The 14,309-nt window shown below is 34.7% G+C and overlaps 1 protein-coding gene across 17 annotated transcripts in view; it reads right to left on the bottom strand.

Annotated features, from left to right (window-relative positions):
* The window catches only part of LOC106624388 (uncharacterized), a 132,219-nt gene that overhangs the window by 20,775 nt on the left and 97,135 nt on the right, over positions 1 to 14,309 (bottom strand). The window lies entirely within an intron of this gene.

Genomic DNA, 14,309 nt, shown 5'->3' with positions numbered 1-14,309 from the left:
CCTTCCTATACAACACAATTTTAAATTCCATTTGATTATTGCACCAGTATAGAAATCAAAAACCAATCAATGTATCTGGATAAAACTTTGCACGCATAGTGTCTTTAAGGTGTGTCATCTTCTGACCAAAAATTATCCAAATCAGACTAAAAGTATTCAAGCCCCCAGATACCTAATATGTGGACCACAGTCCCTATTGCGAAATTTTTATTGAAAATAGTACTATACCTGTGTGTCAAAAATATGTTGAATCGGATCAAAAATTGTCCTTTCCCCCATATATTGTACCTAATACAAAGATGTTCGAATGTGAGTTATCTTAATGAAATTGAGAGAGCGTGTTTTTATACTACCGATGCATCTTTGTACCTAAAATGGATAAAAGCTAGTGAAAACTTGCCCTAGACAGCATATAACTAATCTCATGAATTTCAAATATCTAAATATAATAAAAAAATACGGTGTGTTTGGGACATAAGAAGTTAAGTTTACACCAAGTTTTGTGAAAGAAAAATTTCTTTGTACAAGATAAAAATAAAAAACCCCAAAACTTGGTTAATCTATTTTTTGAGAACATTTTTGAGGTTATATGAAAAAAATATTTATATATAAAAGTTGTAGATATTTTCATTACCTACAACATTGTTATATAACTTTTTTCTATAGAACTCGTAGTTTTGCCGGAAATCAAGATAAAGCGTTTTTTATCCTGAAAAATTCAACCACGTCCCTCCCTTGTTTTCCTTTTCCCGATCTCAGATCACCCCAAAATTATTTTTTTACTCTCGCAACATGTTGCTACAGAGTATAATAGTTTTGTTTACCTAACGGTTGTTTGTATCACCTAAAACCAATCGAGTTAGATATAGGGTTATATTGTATACATATAAATGATCAGGATGAAGAGACGAGTTTAAATCCGGGTGACTGTCTGGCCGTCCGTCCGGCTGTGCAAGCAAGTAAAAATTGAGATATCCTTATGAAACTTAGTACACATGTTTCTTGGTACCGTAAGACGGTTGGTATTGCAGATGGGCATAATCGGACCACTGCCACGCCCACAAATCGTCATTAATCAAAAATAAATAAATTTCCATAATTAAGCTCCACAATAAGATACAAGACTGTTATTTGGTATTCAAGATGACATTAGGGAGGGGCATCTGCAGTATCAATTCTTTTAAAAAAGTGGGCGTGGCCCCGCCCCTAATAGCTTTAATGTGCATATCTCCTAAACCGCTTATAACAAAATTCACTGAACAAATGTTTTAGCACCTCTATCGACAGTGTGAAAATGGGTGAAATCGGGTGACAACACCGCCCACTCCCTATGTAACGATACTGTTAAAAACTACTAAAAGCGCGATAAATCAAACACTAAACATGCCAAATACATTACATTTTATCTCTGGGATGGTATGAGATGACTTTATAGGAACCGCGTTAAAAATTAGACAACGGGCGTGCCACCGCCCTCTTTTAGAAAACCCATATCTTGGGGTCTGCTTAACTGATTTCAACCAAATTCGGTACATAACCTTCTTCACCTATTTCTATGTTATAGTGCGAAAATGGGTGAAATCAGATTTCGTTCGTTACAGTTCACCTAATGGCAATAAAGTCAAATCCGTTTATTTAAAGTCGATTATTTATAATGTCAGAAATACTCTAATATGAAGTATTATACATATGGGTCATTCCATCCAAAATTTCCATTCAAAATTTTTTTGTATTCTTTGAGGCAAAATTTATTAGTTTAATTTGAAAAAGTTTTAGTGAAATGAAAACAATTACTTCACAAGATGGCATCATATTGCAATTTGTTTTTATAATAATTGCCACAGCATAAGCTAAAAAAAGTAACGGAAAATTATTGTAGTAACCTTGTATTCTATCATTCTTGCGCATGTCGCTACTTCTCGCGCTACACACTTGGCTATGGCAGTTGCTATAATGATCCGATTTATAACATTTCTGCGGAGGTTGCAACATTGCTCATACCAAAATTAACTCTGAGTCAATGCATATGGTGTGCTCTATTTTAATGGTACTAAATATGTAGAAAACTTGTTCACATAATATATCTTACAGCTTAGTACATTAAAAATTACAATTATATACTTGCTTTCGTGATTACAAATCTTTATAAAACAAGAAAGGAAGGGCTAAGTTCGGATGTAACCGAACATTTTATACTCTCGCAAAGTCAAATTGTATACTCGTTTTATATTTCTTTGTGGATCTTGCCGCATTGTTCTATGTTGACCGATATTTTCGGTAAAAAGTCAGCTATAGGCACTGGGGTCCACATATTTATTACCTAGGGGCTTGAACATTTTTGACTCGATTTAGACAATTTTTGGTCACTAGGTGGCATACTTTAAACGCATTATTCACGCAAAGTTTTACTCTGATACAATCATTGTTGCTTTATTTGCATACTATAAAGTGAAAGAATCAAATATAAATGAAAATGCTGTTATATGGGAAATAGGCGTGGTTGCAGTCCGATTTCGCCCATTTTCGTACTATGACATAGAATTTGGTTGAAATCGGTTAAGCAGAGCTCAAGATATGGGTTTTCACCTAAAAGTGGGCGGTGCCACGCCCACTGTCTAATTTTGAACGCGGTTCCTATAAAGTCATCTCATACTATCCCAGAGTTAAAATTTAATGTCTTTGGCGTGTTTAGTACTTGATTTATCGCGCTTTTAGTAGTTTTTAACAGTACCGTTACATATGGAGTGGGCGGAGTTGCCACCCGATTTCAACTATTTTCACACTGTAGGTAGAGGTTCTAAAAACATTTGCTTCCAGTAAATTTTGTTAGTATAGCATTAGCGGTTTAGGAGATATGTACATTAAACCTATTAGGGGCGGGACCACGCCCATTTAAAAAAAAAAAAAACAAATTTAACTGCAGATGCTCTCCCTAATGTGATCCTGGGTACCAAATAACAGTCTTGTATCTTATTGCGGAGCTTAGTTATGGATATTTATTTGTTTTTGATTAATGGCGTTTTGTGGGCGTGGCAGTGGTCTGATTACGCCCATCTACAATACCATAAAATATAAAAATATTAATACCCACTGACCGACATATTCGGCATAAAACTGGTTAGAATCTCGCAACATGTTGCTACAGAGTATAATAGTTTTGTTCACCTAACGGTTGTTTGTATCACCTAAAACTAATCGAGTTAGATATAGGGTTATGTATATACAGTATACAGCATAAGTGAAGGTACGGTTGGTTAATTCCACTATTTTGGATAATATTACTAAAAAATAATAAAAATAACCCGAATAACTTGTTGGCATTTCTTTATTTAATTATTTATTTCTCTTATAAAAACAAAAACCACATAGTTTTAGTTGACGCAACAACAAAATTACTCAAAGTTCATTTAAAATATAAAAAATAGCATCGCAAAAGTATAGGTACGGCGCCACTCGCTCACTTTTCTTATGAAGTTAACGGTACTTTTGTGTCGCGAGTGCTATTTTTTCTGTTCGATTATAAATTTTCTGTCATTCAGTTTAGTTTAAGTAAAGCAATAAAAGCATTGTGAAAAGTAATAATTTTAAACACTATGAAGAGAAGAGAATTAAGTTTAGAAGAAAGAAAAATTGTAATTTCTAACTTCAAAGATAGTAAATCTTTATCGGAAATCGGAAAAATTGTGGGAAGAAGCAAATCAACTATACAAAATGAAGAATGACAGCTAATATCATCAGATGTGACCAAAAAGTTAACCCACTCCATGCCAAAACGGTTAAAAGAGGTTATTAGACTTAAAGGATACCCTACAAAATATTAATTTTAAGTTCCATTTTAAATTTTATTTTCGTTATTAAAATTAAATACTTATTCTTTAGCCGTACCAAGACTTTTGCGATGTCATTTTTCATATTTTTAATGAACTTTGAGCATTTTTGATGTTATTGAAAAAGAAAAATGTGTTTTTTTGTTTTTATAAGAGAAATAAATAATTAAATAAAGAAATGCTAACAAGTTATTCGGGTTATTTTTATTATTTTTTAGTAATATTATCCAAAATAGTGGAATTAACCAACCTTACCTTCACTTATGCTGTACACTGTATAAATGATCAGGATGAAGAGACGAGTTGAAATCCGGGTGTCTGTCTGTCCGTCCGTCCGTGCAAGCTGTAACTTGAGTAAAAATTGAGATATCTTTATGAAACTTGGTAGACATGTGCACATCTCCTAAACTGCTAAAGCTATAATAACAAAACTCACTGGAATCAAATGTTTTTAGCACCTCTACCTACGGTGTGAAAATGGGTGAAATCGGGTGACAACCCCGCCCACTCCCCATGTAACGGTACTGTTAGAAACTACTAAAAGCGGGATTAATAAAGCACTAAACACGCCAGAGACATTAAATTTTATCTCAGGGATGATATGAGATGACTTTATAGGAACCGCGTTCAAAATTAGACAGTGGGCGTGACACCGCCCACTTTTAGGTGAAAACCCATATCTTGGGATCTTTTTAACCGATTTCAAATAAATTTGGTACATAACATTCGTTTTATATTTCTATGTTATGGTTCGAAAATGGGCGAAATCGGATTTCAACCACGCCTATTTTCCATATGACACCATTTTAAATTCCACTTGATTCTTTCACTTTCCACTATGCAAATCAAGCAACAATGACTATATCGGCGTAAAACTTTGCGTGAATAATACGTTTAAAGTATGCTACCTTGTGACCAAAAATTCTCTAAAGCGAACCAAAACTGTTCAAGCCCCTAGGTACTGAATATGTGGACCCCAGTACCTTTAGTTGACATTTTACCGTAAATATCGGCCATTGTGTAAGATATATAATTGAAATTCATAGAATAGAATAAATAAATGAAACTATCGATAATAGTATGTCTTTGTTTCAAAAATCGGTTGATTTGGATCAATAGTTCTTGTAGCCCTCATATATCTAATATAAATATTTTTGAACTTCCGCGTGACTTTATACTGCATATGTGAGTTATCTCAATGAAAATGATAGAGCATGTTTTACTTATAACAAGATCAAATCGGGTGAAAACTTTCCTTAGCCCCCATGTAACTAATATCAGGATTTTCGAACATTCGTCTGACTTTACTCCATTTTATTGGTGATGGTATGTGAGGTACCTTAATGAAACAGTGGGAGCATTTTATTAGTCTGTGGCATGTTAGTAGTATGTGGTATTGGAAAAAATTAATAAAATCGGGTTAATACTTCCCCTTAAATTCCATATACTACTTATAATGCTTTTCGTTATTCTAACCAGTTTTATGGCGAATATGTCGGTCAGTGAGTATTAATACTTTTTTTTATGTATAAAATTGCTTCAAAATATGTTCTCGAGTATAGCTGAGCAATGTGAAAATTAATATATTTCTCTATCCCCAATATATATACTTATGATTTCCGTCTTTCCACCTGACTTTACACCGTTCCGGTTGATTAACGTGATATATTAACGAAATAAGGTGGAAAAGATGACTTAAAAATTATGTGGTTTCACGCTGAATTAGAATGAAATTAGTATATACTAAGTCTAAACCTCACACCTTCATATAATGAATTCCGATTCTCTGCTTGACGTTTGCCACCTAAGCTTATAATATAAAATTTAGCCACTTTGGTGGAGTAAATATCACATTCATACTTATGTATATCTCACTTCAAGCAATAAAACTGAGACTAAGTTTATGGCCTTTAATATAAGTCAAGAAGATACCAAATTTGATTGTAATTTAATCACGATATCAATTAATAATGGATGTTTAATTCAACATTTTTTAACATACGGTTTGGAGGAATTTTCTGGTCTTTGATTTTCCCAGCTCACATGTATACCATAAGTAGGTATAATTTTTTTCGTCAATTTGATAATTTAATGAAATTAAATGGACAGTTTTTCTTAAAAATAATGTACTATCTGCATATGAATGAAATTGGTCTAGATTTTGTTTAAACCTTATAACCCTAATATACTGATTTCCGCTCCTCTGGAGCAACAGCAACCTCATATACCCCACATATTAAATCTAACCGCTTATATCACATATACCATGTTTGAGTTAAATAGCTTCTTTTTATAAAAGTTAACATTTCGGACAAAAAAATAGTATTGACACAAAATAAATCTATAATCAATAACATAAGTTAATAAGATACCAAATAATAATCGAGTAATGAATGTTGAATTCTTTCGCAACATTCTTATACTTTCGCAACATGTTGCAACAGGGTATAGTTTTGTTCACCAAAGAGTTGTTTGCATCACCTAAAGTGATAGATATAGATTTCTATATACATATATCTCTTCTAATATTTGGTGATAATCAGTGGTTAGGTATATTTTCTCAGCCATCATGTTGAACTTATTATAAAATATACCAGACAACAATGCTAAAAAAGTTTCTTAGAGTGCTGGACTTTGTATAGAGCAAAAAATCTTTCTAGAAAAAATTTCATGAAATAAATATTAGTAATGTAGTATCAAAAGGGCTAAATACCCTTTTTATGTGGTTATAGATAAACTGCAACCATCGGCTACTGTCTATTATTTCAGTTTTGCGACACATTTTAATATGAAGGTCATGAGGTGAACTGTAAACTCAAGAAAATTACATTTTTACCTAGCGCCGTTGGCAGCTTATGAAAGGTTTAGATATTAAGACAGAAAGAAGAAAATCTACATACCTGCTCTACATATGTGTACTTAATTATATGTAAGTTATTGTTAATTTAGCCTTCAAAATAGGTACCATAGATCCCTCTGTTTGAGAAAGCGTTTAACAAAAGTAATTTACGGAGGGATTTTCCGAGAACTTAATTTCAATACAATGAAATAAACTACTAATTTCTGAAATATAAATATAACTAAATATTATGTATTATTATGTTAGTGAATAGCTAAGTAATATATAGGTATACAAAAGTACGTAAGCTGTACCAACATGTTGCAAGAGTATAATAAATATCAGTATACTGTGTTTGTAGTTTCAGTTTCACTAGATGTCTTTACAAGCAAAGTGCTTTATTCAAACTAATTTTAGTTTACACAGTATAGTGTACAGTGACGAGCAATAGCATAGCAAGGACTTACAAGGAAACAGTGAAAGAGAGCAGCACCTAGGATCCAACTTTTAACACCCGGACGGACTGAATTATATAAGTATTATCTATAAGTATTTTATATATTAATCCATTTATTATTAATTAATCATGCCTAGATTAAGTAGAAAATCTATATTACTAAGTCGTCTTCAGAATAGAAGCCGTATGAGAGTTCTTCGTGCAAACTCTTTATATAGAGATAGTGAGCAGTCACAAAATACTGTAAGTCACGCTAATCGTAGATTAGATTCCGATGTACGTTTGTCCGAACAAATTATCAATACAAATCAACATAGAACCAGGCGGGAAAATCCGCAAATTCGCTCTGAAGAGCAAATAAGAGATACTCGAGGTCATAGGTCTCGGTGTGAAGACCCCGAGGTTCGATCTGTTGAGCAAATTACAAATACTGTTCAACATAGAACAAAGCGGCAAGATCCCCAAATTCGCTCTGAAGAGCAAATAAGAAATACTCGAGGTCATAGGTCTCGGCGTGAAGACCCCGAGGTTCGATCTGTTGAGCAAATTGCAAATACTGTTCAACATAGAACAAGGCGGCAAGATCCCCAAATTCGCTCTGAAGAGCAAATAAGAGATACTCGAGGTCATAGGTCTCGGCGTGAAGACCCTGAGGTTCGATCTGTTGAGCAAGTTGCAAATACTGTTCAACATAGAACAAGGTGGCAAGATCCACAAATTCGCTCTGAAGAGCAAATAAGAAATACTCGAGGTCATAGATCTCGTCAAGAAAATCCTGAGGTACGTTATGATGAACAAAGTAGGAACACTAGGGATCATAGAGAACTTCGCGCAAAAAATCCTGAGTATTGGAATTTAGAGCGCATTCGTGATCAAATGCAAAGGGAACATGCAAGTAGAAATCCTGAAATAAGGAGAGAGGAGCGTTATAGAGAAACACAACGTCGACAGCTTAGTAGGAGGGGTATAAGGGAAGAAAATTTGAATGAGAGACGTCTTAGACAAGGTCAAGTTCGCCTTCGTAGAGATAACCCACTCAATAGACAAATTGAAAACCAAAGGCAGTCCCAACGAATCCGATTAACGAGAGAAAATAATGTTACAGAAACTGATAATAGTGGCAATTTAACAGATTTCAAAAACATTTATTTCCAAAATATAAATAAGGGCCCTACTGAAATATGTATTTGCTGCGGCAGCTTATGGTTTTCACACCAAGTTCGCAAATTAAATTTCGAAACTATTGCGCAAGGTCACCCGAATGCTGCATCCGCCTTCTTTTTAATCAAAAATTTCCTTCAGAGGATGGAAATTACAATTTTTGTGCTACATGCAAAAATGTAATTGTTAAAAAGAACGTTCCAAAAATATGTTTAGCTAACGGTCTAGACTTTCCTGAAATACCGGATTGTTTGAAAGGTTTAACTCCAATTGAAGAACGTCTCATAATGCCTAGATTGCCTTTTATGACAATCCGTCCGTTAGGATATCAAGGTCAGAGTTTGCTCAAAGGTGCTGTTGTTAATATACCAATTTCTGTTAACAATATTGTGACATCTCTACCAAGGTCCTTTGGTGAGGCTCATGTTATACAAATTCACTTAAGAAGGCGTTTGGAATACAATCATGATTACATGATCGATACCATACGCCCCACAAAGATTATGGAAGCTTTGCAGTTCTTAGTGAATACCCTTCTGTATCGTGAGCACAATATACATATTAACGAAAACTGGATTTCAGAATTTAATAACCAAGAAGAAGTTCCGTTTGTTGCATCTGCAGAGGATTCCCGATTGGTTCAATCTTTTCATGCGGCACAAACTTCTCATGATAATACCTCAGGTAATAATATTCCCATTGGTCTTTTACCTTCCGAGGTAAACCCAGGCGGTCAAGAAACTCTTTTGGACAATATTCCTGTAGAAAACTTGGACTATAACCGTTTAGTCATAGCGCCAGGTGAAGGACAAAGACCAATTGACATAATTCAAGACAATAATTCAGAAGAGTTGTCCATTTGGAACAATATACGCTGGGCAGAAACGTACATGCTATGAAACATATAGCAAGATAATATGTTCTGAAATTCGCCGTTTTGACAGAAGAGCGTGTACCATTCCAAAGTTGTTCTATGATTACAAAAAATTAGAACTGCTACAAATTAAGAATAGTAAAAAAAAACTTTGTTCAAAACTTGATTCAACACGATGATGGTTACAAGGTTTTGAAAGGCGTTAGATCCTCACCTGCGAACTGGGAAGCTGAGAAGAAAAAGGCATTCGCTATGATTCGCCAATTAGGTCTTCCAACCTTCTTTATCACTTTATCGGCTGCAGAATCTCAGTGGGTTGAGCTTTTGGTCATCCTCTCTAAAACTGTTGATTCTAAAGATATTTCGGAAGAGGAAGCCAACAGTTTAACAACCCAAGATAGATATCGTTTAATTCGGTCAGACGCGGTTACTTGTGCTAGATATTTTGACTACCGCTATCGACAAATTCTTAAGCTTTTTAAAGGCCGGCATTTTTGGAGAGCATTTTGTTACAAAATATCTACTGGAGAGTGGAGTTTCAACAGAGAGGTTCCCCGCATGTACATGGCATGCATTGGCTTAATAATGCTCCCAGGATCAACCTTCAAGATCCTCAGACATTCCCTGATGTCATTAGTTTTATTGACAATTATATTTCTACCGATGGTTCGATCAGCCACTTAGAAAATTATTTGGGTTATCAAAAGCATAACCACAGTCGGTCTTGTACTAGGGAAATAAGAAGACAACAATTTTGTCGTTTTGGTATACCATATCCACCAATGCCTTCAACGCAAATACTGTTACCTCTTACAGAAACAAGTCAAAATTCAGAAAGACACAAGGAAAACTTTTTCAAAATTCAAAACGTTTTAAATTCAAATATGACTACAGAACACATTTCTAATTTAAACGATTTTGAACATTTCCTGTCTGATAATAGAATAAATATGCCTTTTGATGACTATTTGTTTGCCCTTAGGTCAAGTTTAACAAAACCCAAAATTTTTCTAAAAAGAAAATTACAGGATCGTTTTATAAACGCTTATAATCCTCTGATTTTGGAACTCCATAGAGTAAATATGGATATCCAATATATACTGGATGCATATGCTTGCTGTTCATATATAATTAATTATATTAACAAGTCTAACAGGGGAATTTCTAGGCTCTTAAATGAAGCTATATTAGAGGTAAATGCTGGAAATTATACTGTTAAGCAAAAACTTAAACATATAGGTCACAAATTTATATCAGGCACAGAAATATCTGCACAAGAAGCAGTATATTGCTGCATTGGGCTCCATCTTTCGGAAGCAAGTAATGCAGAAATATTTATAAATACCTCTCGACCTGAGGAACGTGTTCGAATGGTAAAACCTAGAGCGGAACTTCAGAACCTTCCTTCAGGTTCGACTGAAATATTCGTAGCCGGTATTTTAGACTGTTATGTTCAAAGATCCGATCAGTTAGGAACTCTTTGTTTAGCTGATTTTGCGTCTAGGTATAAATATTTTAAATCTAGTAGAAGAGCACAAGATATTGATCATGAAGAAGAAGAGAGGGAAGACGATAATTTACCAGAAAGCGGGGTTGTCATGCCTCTTAAAGACGGTAGCGGTTTTGTGAAAAAACGTACCAAACCTTGTATTATTCGGTATAGAAGGTTTAACCCAGATTTGGCCAGAGTTGTGTATTTCCGCGAAATGTTAATGCTTTACTATCCTTGGCGGAATGAACAGCAAGATCTCATTGAAAACGATAATGAGCAGACTTGCATAACACATCGTATTTTAATTGAGGAAAATCAAAGGAAATATGATGTTTTTGAGAACTTGAAAATGTTCTAGAAAGTCTTTATAATGAAATAGACTTGGACCAAGGTGCTCAAAATGAACTACCTATCGTGGAAAATGAGTTCAGAGTGCTGGCACTTCCAGAAATAAACCCAAATATAAATTTGCTGGACTTGCATGGCGAAGATTCAACAGATAATGGCACTGAATCTGATTGCAATATTAGACTTATTAAACTACCCCCCTTAATTTCAGTTGAGGAATTATTTTCTTTAGTTCAAAGTCTAAATACTAAGCAAAGAACCTATTTGGCACATTTGATGCCCCACCTAAAAACAAATCTCCCATTTTATGAGTTCATTGGCGGCGGTGTAGGTGTATGAAAGAGTCGTTTGATAATTGCAATATATCAAGCTCTTAACCATCGTTACAATTCTACACCTGGATCCAATCCAAGTTCCTTAAAAGTTCTTCTTTGCGCACCTACGGGTAAAGCAGCATTCGGAATAGGTGGAATAACCCTTCATTCAATATTCTTTTTACCTGTTAATCAGTTGAATAGAGAGTTGAGTCCACTTAGCAATGACACAGTGAATTCATTGTATTCCCGACTTATCGATTTAAAATTAATCATAATTGATGAAATATCGATGGTAGGTGCTCGTATGCTTAGCTCTGTTGATGCGAGATTAAAACAAATTTTCAAAACAGACAGCCCCTTCGGTGGTATACCGATCATAGTGTTTTTGTGATTTGAAGCAACTCTCACCTGTTGGAGATAGGTAGATATTCTCTCCTAATCCCAATGATGAATACAGCACTTTATTTGGTTCCCCTTTGTGGGAGTTATTTAAATACTTTGAATTAACAGAGATAATGAGACAACGGGAGGATCAGGCCTTTGCAATTGCGTTAAATCATGTGGCATCTGGTACTATGACAAATGAGGACATATCACTCATTGAAACTCGAGTAGTTAATTTCGAAGAAGTTTCCGATGATTACATACATTTATTTTGGTCCAATGAAGAGACAAAAAATTACAATGCCCTTAAGCTCAGATGAATCCCAACTGAAGCTATCCTTTCAACTGCAAAAGACTCAGTTAAAGGAATTGGTATAAATGAAAATTATAATATTTTGGAAAGAGTTAAACTTTTCAAAACTTCTGAAACGCAGGGACTGCCCTATGAATTGACACTAAAAACCTCCGCCAAATATTATATATGATTACAGTGAACATAAACACGTGTGATGGCTTGGTTAATGGGGCAGCTGGACAACTTATGCAAATTGATTTCCATTGTTCTTTTCCAACAATTCTGTGGATTAAATTTTTGGAACCTTCTGTTGGTTTGATAGCACGATCAAAAAAGCCTCATCCTCTAGAAAGTTCTTGGATACCAATTGAAAAAGTTCTAAAATCTTTTCAATATAAAAGAAATGAACAAATTTCAATTGAAAGGAATCAGTTTCCAGTTGTTCCGGCTGAGGGAATAACTATTCATAAAAGTCAGGGTGCCACATATAATAAAGTTGTAGTTCATACTCGACCCAGAATGCCTAGAGCTTCAATATATGTCGCTTGTAGTCGAGCTACTTCTGCAGAAGGTCTATTCATCATAGGAAATTTTATTCCTCCTAACAAATTTTCTGAATCGGATCCTGTATTTAGGGAACTGAGGGAATTGAACACAAATAAAGCTTTGACAACGAATTTCAATTTTATGGACATCAGGACATCAAAGTTTATTCCATAATGTTCAGAGTCTTCACGCTCACATTAATAATATAAAAGCGACTGTAAGGAAGGGCTAAGTTCATATGTAACCGAACATTTTATACTCTCGCAAAGTCAAATGGTATACTCGTTTGAGATTTCTTTGTGGATCTTGCCGCCTTGTTCTATGTTGACTGATATTTTCGGTAGAAGGTCAACTATAGGCACTGTGGTCCACATATTCGGTACCTAGGGGCTTGAACATTTTTGGTTCGATTTAGACGATTTTTGGCCACAAGGTGGCATACTTTAAACGTATTATTCACGCAAAGTTTTACCCCGATATAATCATTGTTGCCTGATTTGCATAGTGGAAAGGGAAAAAATCAGATGGAATTTAAAATGGTCTTATATGGGAAGTAGGCGTGGTTGTAATCCGATTTCGCTCATTTTCACACTTTAACATAGAGATATGAAAATAATGTCATGTACCGAATTTGGTTGAAATCAGTTAAGCAGATCCCAAGATATGGGTTTTCACCTAAAAGTGGGCGGTGCCACACCCACTGACTAATTTTAAACGCGATTCCTATAGTCATCTCATGCCATCCCAAAGATAAAATTGAATGTATCTGGCGTGTTTAGTGCTTGATTTATCGCGCTTTTAGATTTTTAACAGTATTATATGGGGAGTGGGCGGAGTTGCCACCCGATTTCAACTATTTTCATACTGTAAGTAGAGGTTCTAAAAACATTTGCTTCCAGTGAATTTTGTTATTATAGCATTAGCGGTTTAGGAGATATGCACATTAAACCTATTAGGAGCGGGACCACGCCCACTTAAAATACATTTTTAACTGCAGATGCCCCTCCCTAATGTGATCCTGTGTACCAAATAACAGTCTTGTATCTTGTTTTGGAGCTTAGTTATGGCAATTTATTTGTTTTTGATTAATGGCGTTTTGTGGGCGTGACAGTGGTCCGATTACGCCCATCTACAATACCAACCGTCTCACGGTACCAAGAAACATGTCTACCAAGTTTCATAAAGATATCTCAATTTTTACTCAAGTTAGAGCTTGCACGGACGGACGGACAGACAGTCACCCGGATTTCAACTTGTCTCTTCATCCTGATCATTTATATATATATATAACCCTATATCTAACTCGATTAGTTTTAGGTGATACAAACAACGCTTAGGTGAACAAAACTATTATACTCTGTAGCAACAGGTTGCGAGAGTATAATAACAAGTAAAGAAAAGCTAAGTTCGGGTGTAACCGAAAATTTCATACTCTTGCAAGGTGCTGGCAAAATTTTATTTTAAAATAGATAAAGAATTCAAAATCAATTGTACTACGAAACTGAATAGTTTACAATCAAATTTGTATCTTATTAACATATAGCCGGATACACGACATGTTCAAAAAAGTAACTTGGTGCTATTTAAAAGATAATGTCGACAAAACCAATGGGGAGTTTACAGAATTTGACAAAATGACAAAAGATAAATAAAGATTGTGTTGAGAGCCTTTGCAAGATGTAAATATTGGGCCAAAAGTAACTGTAACTGTACAAATCTTCTTGTAACATATCCCCAATACAATATGACAAATCAAGATATCGATTCCT

The sequence above is a fragment of the Bactrocera oleae genome, chromosome 3 (assembly GCF_042242935.1).
Source record: "Bactrocera oleae isolate idBacOlea1 chromosome 3, idBacOlea1, whole genome shotgun sequence".
NCBI classification, from domain to species: Eukaryota; Metazoa; Arthropoda; class Insecta; order Diptera; family Tephritidae; genus Bactrocera; species Bactrocera oleae.
Note: the sequence above shows the minus strand (reverse complement) of the source record. Positions and strands in the feature narration are given on the sequence as shown.